The sequence below is a fragment of the Chiloscyllium plagiosum genome, unplaced genomic scaffold (genome assembly GCF_037043375.1).
Source record: "Chiloscyllium plagiosum isolate Xiang-an unplaced genomic scaffold, Cpla_swu_hap1 HiC_scaffold_51, whole genome shotgun sequence".
In the NCBI taxonomy this organism is placed as follows: Eukaryota; Metazoa; Chordata; class Chondrichthyes; order Orectolobiformes; family Hemiscylliidae; genus Chiloscyllium; species Chiloscyllium plagiosum.
The window spans coordinates 23,150,517-23,169,624 of NW_028270189.1; the positions used below are offsets into that span (position 1 = coordinate 23,150,517).

Here is a 19,108-nt window from a genome sequence, read left to right on the forward strand (position 1 = left end):
AAGGACAGTTGTACAGGTGGTTGGTGAGGCTGCAGTTGGAGCATGTGTTCAGTATTGGTCACCTTGCTCAAGGAAGGATGTTATTAAACTGGAAAGAGTGCAGAAGAAATTTATAAGGATGTTGCTCGCCCTCAGTGGTCTGAGTTATAAGGAGAGGCTGAACAAGCGAGAACTTCTTTTCTTGGCAGTCTAGGAGACTGAGAGGGGACCTTATAGAACTGTACAAAATTATGAGAGGCATACACTCAGTCTTTTTTGCCAGGGTTGGGGAATCGAGGATTAGATGGCATTAGTTTAAGGTTAGTGGGGAAACGTACAAAAGGGAACCTGAGGGGCAATTTGATTACACAGAGGCTGGCACGTGTATGCAATGAGCTGCCAGCGGAAGTGGTTGAGGTGGGTAGATTAACAACATTTAAAGGCATTTTGACAAATACATGGGTAGGATGTGGACCAAATGCAGAGAAATGGGGTTAGCATGGGTGGACAATTTGGTCAGCATGGACCACTTTGGGCCAAACGACATGTCTCTGTGCTTTAGGACTCTCTGACTCGAAGATACAAATCAAGTACCAGAAATCCTGGAGAATGCAAGATTTAGTGAGAGGGAAGAACTGAGGGAGGTCAATATTAGTAGAGAAATGGTGCTGGGAAATTGAGGGGATTGAACCTGACAAATCCTCAGGGCCTGATAAATCTGCATCCCAGAGCACTTAAGGAAGTGGTTCTAGAAATAGTGGATGGGTTTGGTTGTCAGGATTCTTTAGATTTTGGTGCAGTCCCTGCAGATTGGAGGGCAGCTACTGCCACTCCAACACTCAGAAAGAGAGATACAGAGAAAGGGAATTCTAGACCAGTAAGCTTCGGATCAGTAGTGGGGAAAATTCTCAAATCCTTTATCTTTTATGACAGAGCATTGAGAAAGTTGTGGCAAAATCAAACAGAGTCAGCATGGAGGTATGGAGGGGAAATCATGCTTGACAAATCTATTGGAATTCTGTGAAGATGTAACTATCAGAGTTGACAAAGGGGAACTGGTCAATATGGTATATTTGTACTTGCAGAAAGCGTTTGACAATGCCCCATTTAAGAGGTCACTGTACAGGATTAAAGCACATGGGATTGTGGTAAGTGTACTGAGATAAATAGAAAACTGATTGGCAGAGAAGGAACAGAGGAGGGCTGAAGGGGCCCGTGTCAAATAGGCAGACAGTAACTAGTGGGGTGCCACAGGGACTCCAGCTATTAACGATGTATATTAATGATTTGGATGAAGGAATAAAATGTAACATCCCAAGGTTTGCAGATGATACCAAGTTGGGTGGGAGGGTGAACTGTGCCGAGGAAGCAGAGACCCTATGGCATGATCTGGACAGATTGGGTGAGCGGGCCAATCAATGGCAGATGCAGTTTATTTTAGATAAATGTCAGGTTATTCACTTAGGAAACAAAAGGAAGGTGGTGGATTACTACCTGACTGGCTGCAAATTGGGAGAGGGGAGTGTGCTGCAGGGCCCACATGTCCTTGTGCACCAGTCGCTGAAGGTACGCATGCAGGTGCATCAGGCAGGAGAGAAGGCAAATGTTATATTGACCTTCATTGAGAGATGTTTCGAGTACAGGAGCAGGGATACTTTCTTATAGTTGTACAGGGCCTTGGTGAGGCCACACCTCAAACACCGTGTGCAGTTTTGGTCTCCTTTTCCGAGGAAGGATGCTCTTGCTCTGGAGGGAGTACAGCGAAGGTTTACATGACTGATTCCGAGGATGGTGGAACGAACATTGTCTAGCTTAGGATTGTTTTCACTGGAGTTTAAACGAATGGGAGGGGATCTCATTCTAACAGGACGAGACAGGGTAGATACAGGGAGGATGCTCCTGATGGTGGGTGTGTCCAGAATCAGGGGACACAGACTGAGGATTCGGGGTGGATCATGCAGGATGGAGATGAGGAGACATTTCTTCACCTAAAGAGTGATGAGCCTGTGGAATTCATTACCACAGGAACTTGTTAATCCCAAAGCATTGAATGTATTGAAGACGCGGCTACATGTAGCATTTAGAGCAAATAGGACCAAAGGTAATGGGGAATAAACAGGACGAGGCTATTGAGCTGGATGATGATGAATGGCAGAGCAGGCTCAAAGGGCTGAGTGGCCTTCTCCTGCTCCTATCTTCAATGTTTAAGAGGATATTGCCCTGAGAAAACCGTGGACATTAGTGCTTTCCCGTTTACCTCAAAATATCACTCATCACCCCACCCGAAAAATAATGTGGAGACGTAACCTCTCAAATTTCAATGACACAGCTCCTCCCAAGATTCAAGGTGTGATGGTTGAGGGGCAGCTTTGTTCATTCTTAACACAGGATGTCATTTTGTTCTGTGAGTGCTTGTGTGTGTCTGTATTTGTGTGTCTGTATTTGTGTGTGTGTGTGTGTGTGTGTGTGTGTGTGTGCATGTGTATTTGTGTGTGTGTCTGTGTGTGTGCGCGTGTGTGTGTATGTTTGTGCATATCCATGGCTATGTGTCTGTCTCTGTGTAGGTGTATGTCTGTGCATATCCATGGCGATGTGTCTGTCTCTGTGTAGGTGTGTGTGTGTGTGAGAGAGAGAGTGTGAATGTGAGTATGTGTGTGTGTCGCGCACGCGCGCGCGGATGAACATTTCTGTGTGCGTGGCATTTTGAAGCAGATTTCTGTGTGCGTGGCATTTTGAAGCACATCATATTTCCTTGAAACTACTTTCTTTGTCAGAGGCCACCAGCATGCTCCAGTTGCTAGAAGGTGCTCTGATGTATTTCAGATTGCGTGCCTCCATGCAATGTAACTTTGCTGCTTGACGAAGATACTAATTCATAACAGACAGCTTTTATCACCAGTTTCTCACTAACACTAAGAGTGTCATTTTATGCCTTTAGTTTTAGCGTCTGAGGTGATGGCTGGTCACCCTGATAGCTCATGTCAAACCAATGGAAATCTTCCCATTCATTTCTCTCAGCCAATAGGGACTCTCTCCATGTATAGTCGATGTTCAGGGCTGTCATACCATTCTTCAGCATTCCTGAAGCAGACCCTTTGGTCCATCACTAGCTGCCTGGCTGTAGGAATCTCACCATGCAGGAAGTAAATTCACACGTCACATGCTTCCATTCTGTTGACATGTCCAAGACACACTTGTTAGATGATTTAGGAACTCTCCATTTGAGAGGACACAGAATTCAAGAGTTTGTCATGTCACCTCCAAATCTCAGCATTCCAACTGGGATACCCTCGCCCACATCTCAATTAACCCAACAACCCCTGGAAGTCTCCATACAACAGCCTTTTCACTCCTCCCTCTGCATGTTCCAGGACCACAAAACTCCTTGCAAGTGCATCTGTACCTCGCAGCTTACTTCAGACTAGACCAGACATCCGAGGGAAAAGGAGAAGGTGAGGACTGCAGATCAGAGTCAAAAAGTGTGGCGCTGGAAAAGCACAGCAGGTCAGGCAGTATATCCAAGGAGTAGGAGAGTCAACGTTTCGGGCATAAGACTTTCATGGAGTTTCCTGCCCAAAACACCGACTTCTCGGTCAGGAGTGAAGACTATTGTTGGGACAAGGTCGGCTGTTGGAATTGGGCAGTGAAAATCAATAACTTCGTCATCATTCTAATAGAGGGCAATAATTCAATATCCTTGTGGATGGATTATCTCATGTTTTAAATAAAATACAATGAACATCACTGCTATGTGAATCATGAAAGAATTGGAAAACATTAACGGAGAGGTAACAAGGTCATAAAGTCACCAATTGAAACAGGAGAAGAAATCAAAGAGTACAGAAAAGCAAGTTGAAGCAGAATGATGAGAGCACACATTTGATTGAATGGCTCAGACAAAACAAGAACAGATGGAGAACTAATGGATATTTTTAGTTCAGAGAAATGAACTCAGCTACAACAGAAAGATGAAAAACTGAAGCAATTGCATTGAAAAGCAAAGACAGAAGAAGAATCTGAGTGCATTCCTAAATGTGACTAACTTAAACATGATGTCTTGATGAGACATTCAGGCAGATGGGAACGTGGGACTTATAGAAAGGAGGTGTGGCAGGTAGCACATCAGTAACCTGTGGGTCATTGTGGGAGTGAGAAAAACTCCCGGCAAAATACAAAAACGTTTTTACTGGCCTGGACTTCATTTAGGTGGAGATGAAAATTGCCAGCAATGTCATACATATCATGTAACCGGAAAACTTCAGGCAATAATAAAACCGGCAACTTTAATGCCCATCCCTCCATTTGAGGAACCTTTTACAAGGGTCTTACTTGATTGAGTAGGACCCCTACACAAAACAAAAAGTGGTTATCAGTATTTGTTAACAATGATAGATGCGTCCATTTGATATCCACAGGCCATTCTATTTGTGCAATACCACTGCTAGAAAGATTGTAGAAGAGGTACACCAATGTTTAACTCGATACAGACCACCCACAGAGATACAATCAGGTCAAGGGGCAAATTTTACATCAAATGTATGCATGGAAGGTATGGGTAGCTTATCCACTGCTTACCAACAAGCATGGTAAGGGAGTGTTCGAAAGGTGGCGTTAAACTTTAAAGACCATTAGTGAGCTTAGAGAAGACCATATCGTGGGCTTATTGTCAAGACAATCCAAACGACTGGATAAAGGAATTCCATTTGTACAACAATGAGTTTTGGGGTATGAGCTGAGAGGACCACTGAAAATAAATAAGGAGAAATTAGTGAGTCAGAGTTCAACGACCACATATTTGAACTGTGAATGATTAAATTGAGAGGGGGAGTTGGCTCCAATTATGCAATATCCTTACACACTTACGCCAAAAAACGTTGGCACATGTTCAAAGACAGACTGAACGGATGTTCCAAAAACAACAGCATCAAAGTGAGTTGCAGCAACTGGAGCTCAGCCATAGTAATGGTGCCAAAGCCAGATGGTACCCATGGTTGTGTGCAGACTGCGGCAAAGTTAATGCAGTTGCAGAGTCTGATTCATATCCGTGCCCACATTGGGAAGACCGTATTGAAAAAGGTAGGACAAGCAACTTAGATTTGTAATTTGTACTTGCTCAGAGGATACTGGCAGGTACCTTTATCCGAAGGAGTGAAGAGTATTTCGGCTTTTGTTAACTTAAAATCATGCCAGTTGGTATGGAAAATTTGCCAGCCACATTTCAAAGGGTAACCAATAAAGTCATTCCTGGGTTATCCAATTGTATGATGTACATCGACAAACTTGTGATCTTTTACTCACACAGGGAAGGAACATTTGCAGCCTTTATTGGAACTATTTAATTGACTTTGGGAGGCAGGCTGGTGATAAATGTGGCTAAGTGTGAATTCGCCAAAGTCCGAGTCATGTGCCTGGGCCATGTTGTCAGGCATGGACATATGGTCCCAACCATAACATTGACAAAGACAGCAGGACTATGATTCCTGGCAGTGAACAAGTTTACCAGAAGTTTGTACAAAATTGTAGTAGTGTGGTTGCTCCACTGACTGACTAATTGAAGAAGTGCTGGATATTTTAGCGGACAGTAGAATGTCAGAAGGCATTTGCCAGCCTGAAAGCTGTGTTAACCACTGCCCCAGTGTTAGCTACACCTAATTACACAAAGCTACTCGAGATGGCTATTGATGTGGGTGTTGGTGCTGTACTCTTACAAGACGACGATGAGAAGATAGGAAGCCCCATTGGTTATTTCATCAGGAAACTGAAAATTTATCAGGAATATTCCATGATTGAGGAGACCTTGAGCTTGGTGTTCCAACATTTATATAGTTAGTAATGGGTCTTGTACAATTGTCTGTACTGATCATAACCCATTAAAGCTTTTGGAGAAATGTAAGGACTGCACTTCCAGATGGTTTACATGGAGCTTATTACTGCAGCCATTCAATTTGAAACTGATACACGTGGCAGGATGAGAAAATGTAATTGCTGATGTATTGTCACAACGTGGATAATGTAAGATGGAGGGAGTTGGTTGCAGGAGTAAATGGACAGAAACAGGATGCAGTAATGCATGGTTACAGTTGATGCAATTTGCGTGTATTGTCGCGTTTTAATAGATTAAAACTAAGGGTTTTAAAATGAAATCATCTTTGTCTCTTATTAATGTTGCAGTAAAATTACAACACGGGTACGTAACCAACAATGCTGAAACTTGCCCAGGGATGTCCTGAACGCACAAAGAAAACAGGACAAATTCCACCCAGCCAATTAACGCCCCATCCGTCTATTCTCGATCATGAGTAAAGTGATGGCAAGTATCATGAACAGTGCTATAAAGCAGCACTTGCTCAGCAATAAGCTGCTCAGTGATGCCCAGTTTGGGTTCTGCCAGGGCCAGTCAGCTCCTGACCTCATTCCAGCCTTGACTCAAATATGGACAAAACAGCTGGATGCTTGAGGGAAGGTGAGAGTGACAGTCCTTGACATCAAGGCTGCACTCGATTGAATGTGGCTTCAAGGAACCATCGGAAATCGGGAATCAATGGGTGCAAACTCTCTGATGATTGGAGTCATACCTGACACATAGGAAGATGGTCGTGGTTGTTGGAGGTCATTCACCTCAGGGCCAGGACGTCTCTGCAGGAGTCCCTCAGGGGAGTGTCCTCGGCCTGACCAGCTTCAGCTGCTTCATCAATGCCCTTCCCCTCCATCACAAGGTCAGAAGTGGGGATGTTCGCCGATGATTGCACTATGTTCACCATTCACGACTCCTCAGATTCGGGTGTCCATGTTCAAATGCTACAAGATCTGGACAATGTCAAGGTGTGGGTTGACAAGTGGCAAGAAACATTTCCATCAAAAATAAAAGACAATCCAACCACTGCCCCTTGGCTTTCAATGGTATTACCATCACTGAATCCCATAATGTCAACATCCTGCGGGTTATCATTGACCAGAAACTCAACTGCACTTACCACAAACGCAGTAGCTACAATAGCAGGTCAGAAGCTAGGAATACTGCAGCAAGGAATACTGCAGTCTGTCCACCATCTACAATGTACAAGTTGGAAGTGTGATGGAATACTCCCAACTTACCTGGATGGGTGCAGCCCCAGCAACACTCAAGAAGTTTGACACCATCCAGGAAAAGCAGCCCAAATCCACAAGTGTATACTCCCTCCACCACACATGCTCAGTACACACTGCTACTACTATCTACATGATGCACTGCATAAATTCATCGAGGATCCTCAGACAGCACCTTCCAAACCCACAACTACTTCCATCTAGAAGAACTATGACAGCGGATGTGTGGGAACTGCACTACCTTCAAGTTCCCCTCCAAGTCATGCACCATTCTGACTTCCATCACTGTCACTGGGTCAAAGTCCTGGAATTCCCTCCCTAATGGCATTGGGGGTTAACCCACCGCAGGTGGACCACAGTAGTTCAGGGCGGCAGCTCACCTCCACCTTATCAAGGACAACTTGGGAGAGGCATAAAATGCTGGCCAGCCAGTGACACCCACAACCCATAAAATGAATAAAAGATAATAGTTCATTGTGTGTGAGAGAGAGATCGAGAGAGAGAGAGAGAGATCGAGAGAGAGAGAGAGAGAGAAAGAGAGACAGGGAGACAGAGAGAGAGAGAGAGAGAGAGAGACAGACAGAGAGAGAGAGAGAGAGAGAGAGAGAGAGAGAGAGATCGAGAGAGATCGAGAGAGAGAGAGACAGAGAGATAGAGAGAAAGACCATATATCTGTGTGTGTGTAAGAGAGAGAGAAACACTATGCCTAAGAGTATGTGTGTGAGAGTGAGTGAGAAAGAGAGAGAGAAAAACATACCTGTGTGTGTGTGTGTGTGTGTGTGTGTGTGTGCGAGTGCGTGTGTGTGTGTGAGAGAGAAATCATGCCTGTGTGTGAGAGAGAAAGTGAGACAGACAGACACACAAACAAAGACCATGTCTGTGCATGACAGAGGGAAAGACCACGTGTGTGTGTGAGAGAGAGAGAGAGACTGTGTGTGTGTGTGAGAGAGAGAGACTCTGTGTGTGTGTGTGTGTGTGTGTGTGTGTGTGTGTGTGTGTGAGAATCGGGGGCCAGGGGGAGTGGGGGGTGTGGTGGTGTGAGGATGCTGTCACTTTAAAATGTTTACTTTGGCCTGTGTTTTTTTTGAAGAGGGATTGTAAAGGCAGAGGTGCCAAAGAGTCTCGAGTGCCTGTAGGTTTTTCTTAAAAACAGTTTAACAATGGAAAAGGAGTGGCCAGTTCAGGTTCTTCTAGTTTTGGTCTCGCTGCAGCAATTCCAAGATGTTTTGATTATCAGAAGGTTGCAAGTTTCAGTAAATGATTCCTAACTGAGCACTCGGGCATTTCTCCGGATGTTGTTCCCTCCGCCTGTAAGAATACGAGTTTGAATTTACATTTTTGCCAAGAGGTGTGTTTATGAGATGTTACAACATTGGATCAGGAAATGAGTAAGTTAATGTATCAAGTAGTCGGTTATGTTTTCCAATTGTTTACTTATTCTTAATGCCACTTTCTTTTGTTTGTGTTTCAACCGTAGTGTTTAAATAAATTCTGTTTGGCTTAATGCAGAGTGGTTTAACCAACTGAATCAAACCTGGAACATCAATGTCACATTTCCTTTAAACAAAGAAAACCTTATTTACCCGAACTATGCCCCTCATGATTTTACAAACCTCTATAAGGTCACCCCTCAGACACCGACGCTCCAGGAAAAACAGCTGCAGCTTCTTCAGCCTTTCCTTGTCGCTCAAACCCTCCAACCCTGGCAACATCCTTGTATATCTTTTCTGAACCCTTTCAAGTTTCACAGCTTCCTTCCTTTAGGAGGGAAACCAGAATTGCATGCAATATTCTAACAGTGGCCTAACCATTGCCCTGTATAGCCGCAACATAACCTCCCAACTCCTATACTCAATGCTCTGACCAACAAAGGGAAGCATACTCAATGCCTTCTTCACTATGCTGTCTTCCTGGGACTACACTTCCACGGAACTATGAACTCCAAGGTTTCTTTGATCAACAACACTCCCCAGGACATGACCATGAAGTGTATAAGCCCAGCCCTGATTTGCCTTACCAAAATGCAGCACCTTGCATTTATCTAAATTAAACTCCATCTACCAACCTTTGGCCCATTGGCCCATCTGATCAAGATCCCGTTATAATCTGAGGTCACCTTCTTTGCTGTCCATTACACTGACAATGCTGGTGTCATCTGCAAACTTACTCCATATACCTCTATGTTAACATCCAAGTCTTATAGCAGTGGATCCAGCACCGATCCTTGTGGCACATCACTGGTCACAGGCCTCCATCTGATAATCAAACATCCACCACCACCCTCTGTCTTCTACCTTCAAGCCAGTTCTGTATCCGAGTGGCTCGTTCTTCCTTTATTCCATGAGATCTAACCTTGCTAACCAGTCTCCCATGAGGAACTTTGTCAAATGCCTTACTTAGGTTCATATAAATCACGTCCATCGCTCTGCCTCACTAATTCTCTTTGTTACTTAGTCAAGAAACTCAATCAAATTTGTAAGACATGATTTCCATCGCACAAAGACATGTTGACTATCCCGAATCAGTCCTTGCCTTTCCAAATACATGTACATCCTGTCCCTCAGGATTCCCTCCAACAACTTGCCCACCGCCGAGGTCAGGCTCACTGGGCTGTAGTTCCCTGGCTTGTCCTTACAACGCTTCTTAAACAGTGGCACCACGTTTGCCAACCTCCAGTCGTCCAGCACCACACCCGTGACTATCGATGATACAAATATCTCAGCAAGAGGATTTACTCTTTATGTATTTTAAGACATCCAGCACCTCCTGCTCTGTAATCTGGACATTTTTCAAGATGTCACCATCTATTTCCCCACATTCTATATCTTCCATGTCCTTCTCCACAGTAAACATTGATGCAAATACTTCTTTTGTACCTCCCCCATCTCTTGCGGTTCGACACACAGGCTGCCTTGCTGATCCTTGAAGGGCCCTATTGTCTCCCTAGTTACCCCTTTATCATTAATGTATTTGTAGAATCATTCTGGATTCTCCTTAATCCCATTTGCCAAAGCTATCTCATGCCCCCTTTTTGCCCTCATGATTTCTCTCTTAAATATACTCCTACTGCCTTTATACTCTAAGGATTCACTTGATCTATTCTGTCTATACCTAACATATCCTTCCTTCTTTTTCTTGACCAAACCCTCAATTTTTAAAGTCACCCAGCATTCTTCACACCTACCAGCCTTGCCTGTCACCCCAACAGGAACACTCTGTCCCATTATCTCATGTTGAAAACTTCATCATTTTCCAGCCATTCCTTTACCTGCAAAACTCCGCACCCAATCACCTTTTCAAAGTTCTTACCTAATACTGCCAAAATTGTCCTTTATCCAATTTAGAATGTTAACAGTTAGATCCTGTCTATCCTTTTCCATCACTATTTTGAAACTAATAGAATTCTGGTCGCTGGCCCCAAAGTGCTCCCCCCCCCTGACAGTTCACTCACCTGCCCTGCCTTATTTCCCAAAAGTCGGTCAAGTTTTGCACCTTCTCTTGTAGGTTCATCCACATACTGAATCAGAAAATCTTCTTGTACACACTTAACAAATTCCTCTCTATCTAAAGAAGAAGGGTTTTTGCCCAAAACGTCGATTCTCCTGTTCCCTGGATGCTGCCTGACCTGCTGCGCTTTTCCAGTAACACATTTTCAGCTCTGATCTCCAGCATCTGCAGACCTCAGTTTCTCCTCTTTATCTAAACCCTTAACACGACAGCAGTCCCAGTCTACAGTTAGAAAGTTAAAATCCCCTACCATAACCACCCTATTATTCTTACAAATAACCGAGATCTCCTTACAAATTTGTTTCTCAATTTCCCGCTGACTTTGTGGAGCTCCATAGTACAGTCCCGAAAAGGTAATAATCTCTTTCTTATTTCTCACTTCCACCCAAATGACTTCCCGGATGTATTCCCAGAAATATCTTCCTCAGTACAGCTGTAATGCTATCCCTTATGAAAAACGCCACCCCCCCCCCCTCCTGTATTGCCTCCTTTTCTATCCTTCCTGTAGCATTTCTATCCTCGAACATTAAGCTGCCAGTTCTGTCCATCCCTGAGCCATGTTTCTGTAAATGCTCTCATATCCCAGTCCCATGTTCCTAACCATGCCCTGAGTTCATCTGCCTTCCGTGTTAGGCCCCTTGCATTAATGTAAATGCAGTTTGATTGATCGGTCCTACCTTGTTCTCTGCTTTGTCCCTGCCTGCCCTGACTGTTTGACTTGCTTTTCTTCCCAACTGTACCAGTCTCAGATTGATCTCTTTCCTCACTATCTCCCTGGGTCCCACACCCCCACCTTATTACTTTAAATCTCGCCAAGCAACTGCAGCAATCTCCCTCGAATTCCCTTCCAATTCAGGTGGAATCCATCCTTCTTGTATAGGTCACTCCTACCCGAGAAGAGCTTCTAGTGATCTAAAATGTGATCCCTTCTCCCATACACCAGCTCCACAGCTATACATTCATTTGGACATTGCCCTCCCTCCCTTTCCTGGGGCTCTCCATCTCCATCAACAGTGACCGACTCAACACAGACATCTTCTACAAACCCACCGGCTCCCACAGCTAAACAAGGACAGAATCCCCCTGATCTTCACCTTCCATCTCACCAACCTCCGGATACATTTCACCATCCTCTGCCATTTCTACCACCTACAAATGGACCCCAGCACCAGAGATATATTTCCCTCCACACCCTTATTTGCTTTCTGTAAAAACCATTCCCTCCGCAACTCCCTTGTCAGGTCCACACTCCATACCCCACCAACCCACCTTCCCCTTCTGGCAACTTCCTCTGTCACCACAGGAATTGCAAAGCCTGTGCCCCGAACTCCCTCTCACTTCCCAAATGCCCCAAAGGAGCCTTCCACATACATCAGAGCTTTCGCTGCACTTCCACACATGTCATTTACTGTATCCGTTGCTCCCGATGCAGTCTCCTTTACATCGGGGATACAGGTCGCCTACTTGTTGAGCTCTTCAGAGAAAATCTCCGGGACACCCGCACCAACCAACCCCACCACCCTGTGGCTGAAAACCTCTCAACTCCCCCTCCCACTCTGCCGAGGACATGCAGGTCCTGGGCCTCTATCACTAAACCCTAACCACCCGACACCTGGAGAAAGAATGCCTCACATTCTGCCTTGGGACATTGTAACCACACGCTATCAATGTGGGTTTCACCAGTTTCCTCATTTCTCCTCCCCCTCAACACCCCCCCCCCCAATCCCAGCCCCAACCTTCCAATTGGCACCGCCCTCATGACCTGTCCTACCTGTCAATCTTCCTTCCCACCGATCCACTCCCCCCTCCCCTCCGCTCCGACCTTTCACCTTTACCCCCAACTCCATCCAGCTAATGAACTTTCAGCTACCTTACCCCAGGCCCACCCCCTTCTATTTATCTCTCCACCTCCTTGGCTCACAGCCTCATTCCTGATGAAGGACTTTTTCCTAAAATGTCGATTCTCCTGCTGCTCAAATGCTGCCTGGCCTGTTGTGCTTTTCCAGCACCACGTTCTCGACTCTGATCTCCAACATCCGCAGTCTTCACTTTTTCCTAGATGTTCATCTGCTCGATCCTCCTATTCCTAGCCTCACTAACTCACAGCATCGGGAGTAATCCAGATATTACTACCCTCGAGGACCTCCTTTTAAAATTCCTGCCTCACTTTCTATCTCCTCTCTTCAGCATCTCATCCTTTTTCCTTCCCGTGTCATTCGTTCCAGTGTGCACAGTGACCTGCTGCTGGTCCCACTGCCCTTTGAGAATATTCTGCCTTGATCCTGGAAACAGGGAGGCACAATCGATCGCTTGGTACCTGACATACCCCTTGTTACATTACAGCCTGTCTCGGTCCCAGAAACTTGGCTGTTCATGCTGCGTTCTCCTGAAAGGCAATCACCCCCTACATTTTCCAAAACAACATACTTGTTTGAGATGGGGTTAGCCACAGGAGACTCCTGCACTACCTGCCTCCCTCTACTACTTTTCCTGGTTTTTCTCCCTTCCTTAAAACTACCATCCGTCAGATGCCCCTAGCTCCTGTAAATTCCTCATTGCCTCAAACTGCCGCTCCAACTGATCGATGTGATCTGATAGGATTCAGAACCAAACACACTTACTGCTGACATCATCATCAGTATCAAGGAAACTCTCCCTAATCTCCAACAGCTGACAGGAAGAGCACATCACTCCACTCAAGGCCATCTTAGTACCTTAACAACCTACAGAAAATAGCATAGTCTTATGCACTAAAAAAAAACAATTCTCCAGTCTAACTGAGTATCTATGTTTCATATTTTTAAATTTTAATCAAAGGACAGATCTAAAAAAAACGAAAAATAACCAACTCCATTCACTATTAAAAATGACAGCAATATTACACTTAAAAACCATGCACTTATCTGCTCCTGTGCTGTGTGCTCTCCAACATAGTTTCTTCAGATGACAGCTGTGAATTTCACTGTTTGTCAATTTTTCTTCAACACACCCCAATGTCCGGAAACACTTGAACTCAAACAGCAAAGGCAGTAACTGTGCAGATTCACTGCTGTGTCAGTCAGCAGTGTAGGTTTCTTTCTCTCTGTCTCTGTATCTGTCTCTCTCCCTGACCATGTGGTCACTATCTTTGTTCACCTCCTTCTTTTTAAAGTGTCATTGTTTTGATTATTTTTTCTCCCAAACTTCCAAAACTATGCAACAGCTTAAAAACAGTAATTACTGCTTGTGGAGTTTGAGAAACTCACTTCCAACACCTAATATACCCTAAAAGCGAGCAGTTCTTACAGCCAAAACTTTTCCCATCCTCCATCGTGGATTACCCAAATCCTGACAGCTTTTGCTCCATCTCCATGGCAATCCCTATCACTCATCAATTGGTTTTCCCTGTTTCAGTTTGCTTACTTGTCTTCTAATCCTGACCAGTGTCGGGCAGAAATGTTCAATTTTGTTTTTCTTTTAGCAACATTTCGGTTTTGTTCAGTTCTATAACAATAATTCACTATCTTTTTTATAAGACCTTTCCACTTCTCTAATGGCTACATTTAATGCCTTCAGTTGTGAGGAATATTTGTCCCTATTCTCGAAGAAACTGAGCCCATCTTGTACCAAGCTGGTTGAATGTCAGACAGATCAGGATTTCAGGCATCATTCACCCCGAGATGTACACTGTCAAGGAAAGCCCAGATTTCAGTCAGGTTTTCTCTTGTTTCTCACCAGCTATTCCTTAAGATACTGAAAATTGACTGTCCTCCAGTCCATTTCGGGAGTTCTTAATCCATGAACCTTCAACCTTCAGTAGGGCCAATGGTGAAATGCCACAGTGGGAGTGATCCCTTCAAAAAGGAACTACCTTGCGTCAGAGATGCTAAAATGGCTCAATATATCTAATGCAAAACTAATTTATTTGACTTTTATCCAAAATATTAAACCTGTCTCACACCGGTTAATTAACCTGAGCATAAACAGACTCAGTGAACATGGCTTGGGCCTGGATGTGGTTAAAAGCACAATCTCATTGCTGTAGTTCGTTATGAACACGTCGGTGTCTCAGCAGGTGGAATGAGTGAGCAAACCCTCCTTACACACGGAGCAGGTGAATGGCCTCTCCCTGGTGTGACCTCACTGATGTTTGATGTCAGACGATTGACTGAACCTGGTCCTGCAGTGAGAGCCCCAGAAAGGTTTCTCATCACTGTGAACATGTTGGTGGGACATCAGTTCCCTGGAACCTTTAAAGCACTTCCCACAGTCTGGACATTGAAAAGGCCTGGTCTCAGTGTGAACTCACTGGCCTCCCAGTAGGGCAGAAGAGTGAGCAAATCCCTCCCTAAACACAGCGCAACGAAATGGTCTCACCCTTGTGTGAACTCACCGGTGTTTTTGCACATAGGATATGGTACAGAAGGCCTTCTGATTCGGCTCAGGGGAACAGTCTGGGTTTGCCGATATATCTGCAGCTGGATGACTGAATGAACGCCTTGCCGCAGTCAGAGCAGGTTCTCAGCCTCTACCCAGTGTGATCTCGCTGGTGTGTAGGGAGTTGAAATGATTGCCTGAACTTAATGCCGCAGTGAGAACTCCTGAATGGTCTCTCCTCTGTTCGAATACATCAATGACACATCAGTTGCCCAGAATTTCTATGGCATTTTCCACAGTCTTGTCATTTTAAAAGTTCTTTGATCTGGGTGAACTCTATGGTCTGCCTGCAGTTGAGTAGACTTCGTGAATCCCTTCCCACACTTGGAGCAGATGAATGGCCTTTCCTCAGTGTGAGTGCATTGATGAATTTCCAGTTGAGGTGGGGATTTGAATCCTCATTCACCGTCCTCATATTTCCATCCTTTCTCCCCAGCGTGACTGTGATTATATCTTGACAGTTCAGATGATTTCATCCACACACAGGACAGGTGCACAGTTTCTCCTCACTTGGTCTTTTCTCCTTCCAAGTTCAGAATTGAACAATATTCCAATCATAAAATAAAACTCAATCTTTCCAATTCTAATATGATACCTGGTTCTGTTTCCTGACCACAGACTGTCCCCTTCACATAATCTGTGAAGCTAATTAAAGAGAAGGAGAGTGAGTGAGAGAAGCCCACAGTCTGACTGAATGGTCCTCCCTGAGACCAGGCTGCAGGGTGAAGTTCTAAGACATTCCTGAAGAGGGCGCGCGATGTCTACCCCACAGGACGCCAGTACGCAGGCGCCGATTGAGCACGTTGGAGCATGCGCACATTGACTGAAGGCCCTTTTTTCAGTCTCCAGATCATGGCGGGGAGAGGGTGGTTCCGGAGGAATAATAGAGCCAGCGGTGGGAGAGGTGGTGCGATCCGTCTTGGTAATGCCGAGTAAAGGTCCCGCGAACCGAATAAGAATTAACGGGTCCCGCGATTTCAGCCCTGAGTTTAATTCCCGGGACCTGGGCCGTGGCCGCCATTTTGTTTGGGACGAGGCGCATGCGCGGTCATTCTGGTGACGCAACGCGAGTGGGCGGGGCCTGCGGTCCCAGTGACGGAGGCAATGGAGATGGGGCGGGGCCTATGGGGCTGACCCAGGGAGGGGAGAGGCATTCACAGCTCTGGGGGAGGGGGGACAGGCATTCACAGCTCTGGGGGAGGGGGGGGCAGGCATTCACAGCTCTGGGGGAGGGGGGGACAGGCATTCACAGCTCTGGGGGAGGGGGGGACAGGCATTCACAGCTCTGGGGGAGGGAGGGGAGAGGCATTCACAGCTCTGGGGGAGGGGGGACAGGCATTCACAGCTCTGGGGGAGGGAGGGGAGAGGCATTCACAGCTCTGGGGGAGGGGGGACAGGCATTCACAGCTCTGGGGGAGGGGGGACAGGCATTCACAGCTCTGGGGGAGGGGGGACAGGCATTCACAGCTCTGGGGGAGTGGGGGACAGGCATTCACAGCTCTGGGGATGGGGGGGACAGGCATTCACAGCTCTGGGGGAGTGGGGGACAGGCATTCACAGCTCTGGGGGTGGGGGGGACAGGCATTCACAGCTCTGGGGGAGGGGGGGACAGGCATTCACAGCTCTGGGGGAGTGGGGGACAGGCATTCCCAGCTCTGGGGGGGAACAGGCATTCACAACTCTGGGGGTGGGGGGGACAGGCATTCACAGCTCTGGGGGGGGACAGGCATTCACAGCTCTGGGGGGGAACAGGCATTCACAACTCTGGGGGTGGGGGGGACAGGCATTCACAGCTCTGGGGGGGGACAGGCATTCACAGCTCTGGGGGGGGGACAGGCATTCACGGCTCTTTGGGTGGGGGGGGGACAGGCATTCACATCTCTGGGGGTGTGGTGGGACAGGCATTCACAGAACTGGGAGTGGGGGGGACAGGCATTCACAGCTCTGGTGGGGGAGAGGCATTCACAGCTCTGGGCGTGGGGGGGGACAGGCATTCACAGCTCTGGGCGTGGGGGGGGACAGGCATTCACAGCTCTGGGCGTGGGGGGGACAGGCATTCACAGCTCTGGGGGAGGGGGGACAGGCATTCACAGCTTTGGTGGAGGGGGACAGGCATTCACAGCTCTGGGGGAGGGGGGACAGGCATTCACAGCTCTGGGGGAGGGGGGACAGGCATTCACAGCTCTGGGGGAGGGGGACAGGCATTCACAGTTCTGGGGGAGTGGGGGACAGGCATTCACAGCTCTGGGGGAGGGGGACAGGCATTCACAGTTCTGGGGGAGTGGGGGACAGGCATTCACAGCTTTGGTGGAGGGGGGACAGGCATTCACAGCACTAGGGGTGGGGGGGACAGGCATTCACAGCTCTGGGGGGGAACAGGCATTCACAGCTCTGGGGGTGGGGGGGAACAGGCATTAATTCACAGCTCTGAGGGGGACAGGCATTCACAGCTCTGGGGGGGGGCAGGCATTCACGGCTCTTTGGGTGGGGGGGACAGGCATTCACATCTCTGGGGTGTGGTGGGACAGGCATTCACAGAACTGGGAGTGGGGGGGACAGGCATTCACAGCTCTGGTGGGGGAGAGGCATTCACAGCTCTGGGGGAGGGGGGTGGACAGGCATTCACAGCTCTGGTGGGGGAGAGGCATTCACAGCTGTGGGCGTGGGGGGGGACAGGCATTCACAGCTCTGGGCGTGGGAGGGGACAGGCATTCACAGCTCTGGGGGAGGGGGGACAGGCATTCACAGCTTTGGTGGAGGGGGGGACAGGCATTCACAGCTCTGGGGGAGGGGGACAGGCATTCACAGTTCTGGGGGAGTGGGGGACAGGCATTCACAGCTTTGGTGGAGGGGGGACAGGCATTAATTCACAGCTCTGGGGGGGGGACAGGCATTCACAGCTCTGGGGGGGGGACAGGCATTCACGGCTCTTTGGGTGGGGGGACAGGCATTCACATCTCTAGGGGTGTGGTGGGACAGGCATTCACAGAACTGGGAGTGGGGGGGACAGGCATTCACAGCTCTGGTGGGGGAGAGGCATTCACAGCTCTGGGGGAGGGGGGTGGACAGGCATTCACAGCTCTGGTGGGGGAGAGGCATTCACAGCTGTGGGCGTGGGGGGGGACAGGCATTCACAGCTCTGGGCGTGGGGGGGGGACAGGCATTCACAGCTCTGGGCGTGGGGGGGACAGGCATTCACAGCTCTGGGGGAGGGGGGACAGGCATTCACAGCTTTGGTGGAGGGGGGACAGGCATTCACAGCTCTGGGGGAGGGGGGACAGGCATTCACAGCTCTGGGGGAGGGGGACAGGCATTCACAGTTCTGGGGGAGTGGGGGACAGGCATTCACAGCTTTGGTGGAGGGGGGACAGGCATTCACAGCTCTGGGGGAGGGGGACAGGCATTCACAGTTCTGGGGGAGTGGGGGACAGGCATTCACAGCTCTGGGGGAGGGGGACAGGCATTCACAGTTCTGGGGGAGTGGGGGACAGGCATTCACAGCTTTGGTGGAGGGGGGACAGGCATTCACAGCTCTGGGGGTGGGGGGACAGGCATTCACAGCTCTGGGGGAGGGGGGTGGACAGGCATTCACAGCTCTGGTGGGGGAGAGGCATTCACAGCTCTGGGCGTGGGGGGTCAGGCATTCACAGCTCTGGGCGTGGGGGGGTCAGACATTCACAGCTCTGGGCGTGGGGGGGACAGGCATTCACAGCTCTGGGCGTGGGGGGGGGACAGGCATTCACAGCTCTGGGGGAGGGGGGGACAGGCATTCACAGCTTTGGTGGCGGGGGGACAGGCATTCACAGCTCTGGGGGGGAACAGGCATTCACAGCTCTGGCGGGGGGGACAGGCATTCACGGCTCTTTGGGTGGGGGGGGGGACAGGCATTCACAGCTCTGGGAGTGAGAGGCATTCACAGCTCTGGGGGTGGGGGGGATCAGGCATTCACAGCTCTGGGGGAGGGGGGACAGGCATTCACAGCTCTGGGGGTGGGGGGGACAGCCATTCACAGCTCTGGGGGAGGGGGGGCAGGTATTCACAGCTCTGGGGGTGAGAGGCATTCACAGCTCTGGGGGTGGGGGGGATCAGGCATTCACAGCTCTGGGGGAGGGGGGACAGG

The 19,108-nt window shown here is 48.1% G+C and overlaps 1 long non-coding RNA gene across 1 annotated transcript in view; it reads right to left on the reverse strand.

The window, feature by feature from the left end:
• LOC148135061 (uncharacterized) overlaps positions 1–15,997 on the reverse strand; it is a 30,784-nt gene extending 14,787 nt beyond the window's left edge. Inside the window, exons 1-2 of the long non-coding RNA XR_015755530.1 lie at positions 14,945–15,997; positions 6,555–6,786 (exon numbers count right to left, since the gene is read on the reverse strand). This is a non-coding gene — a long non-coding RNA (uncharacterized LOC148135061). The remainder of the gene's footprint in view (positions 1–6,554; positions 6,787–14,944) is intronic.
• Between the last annotated feature and the right edge of the window lie 3,111 nt (positions 15,998–19,108).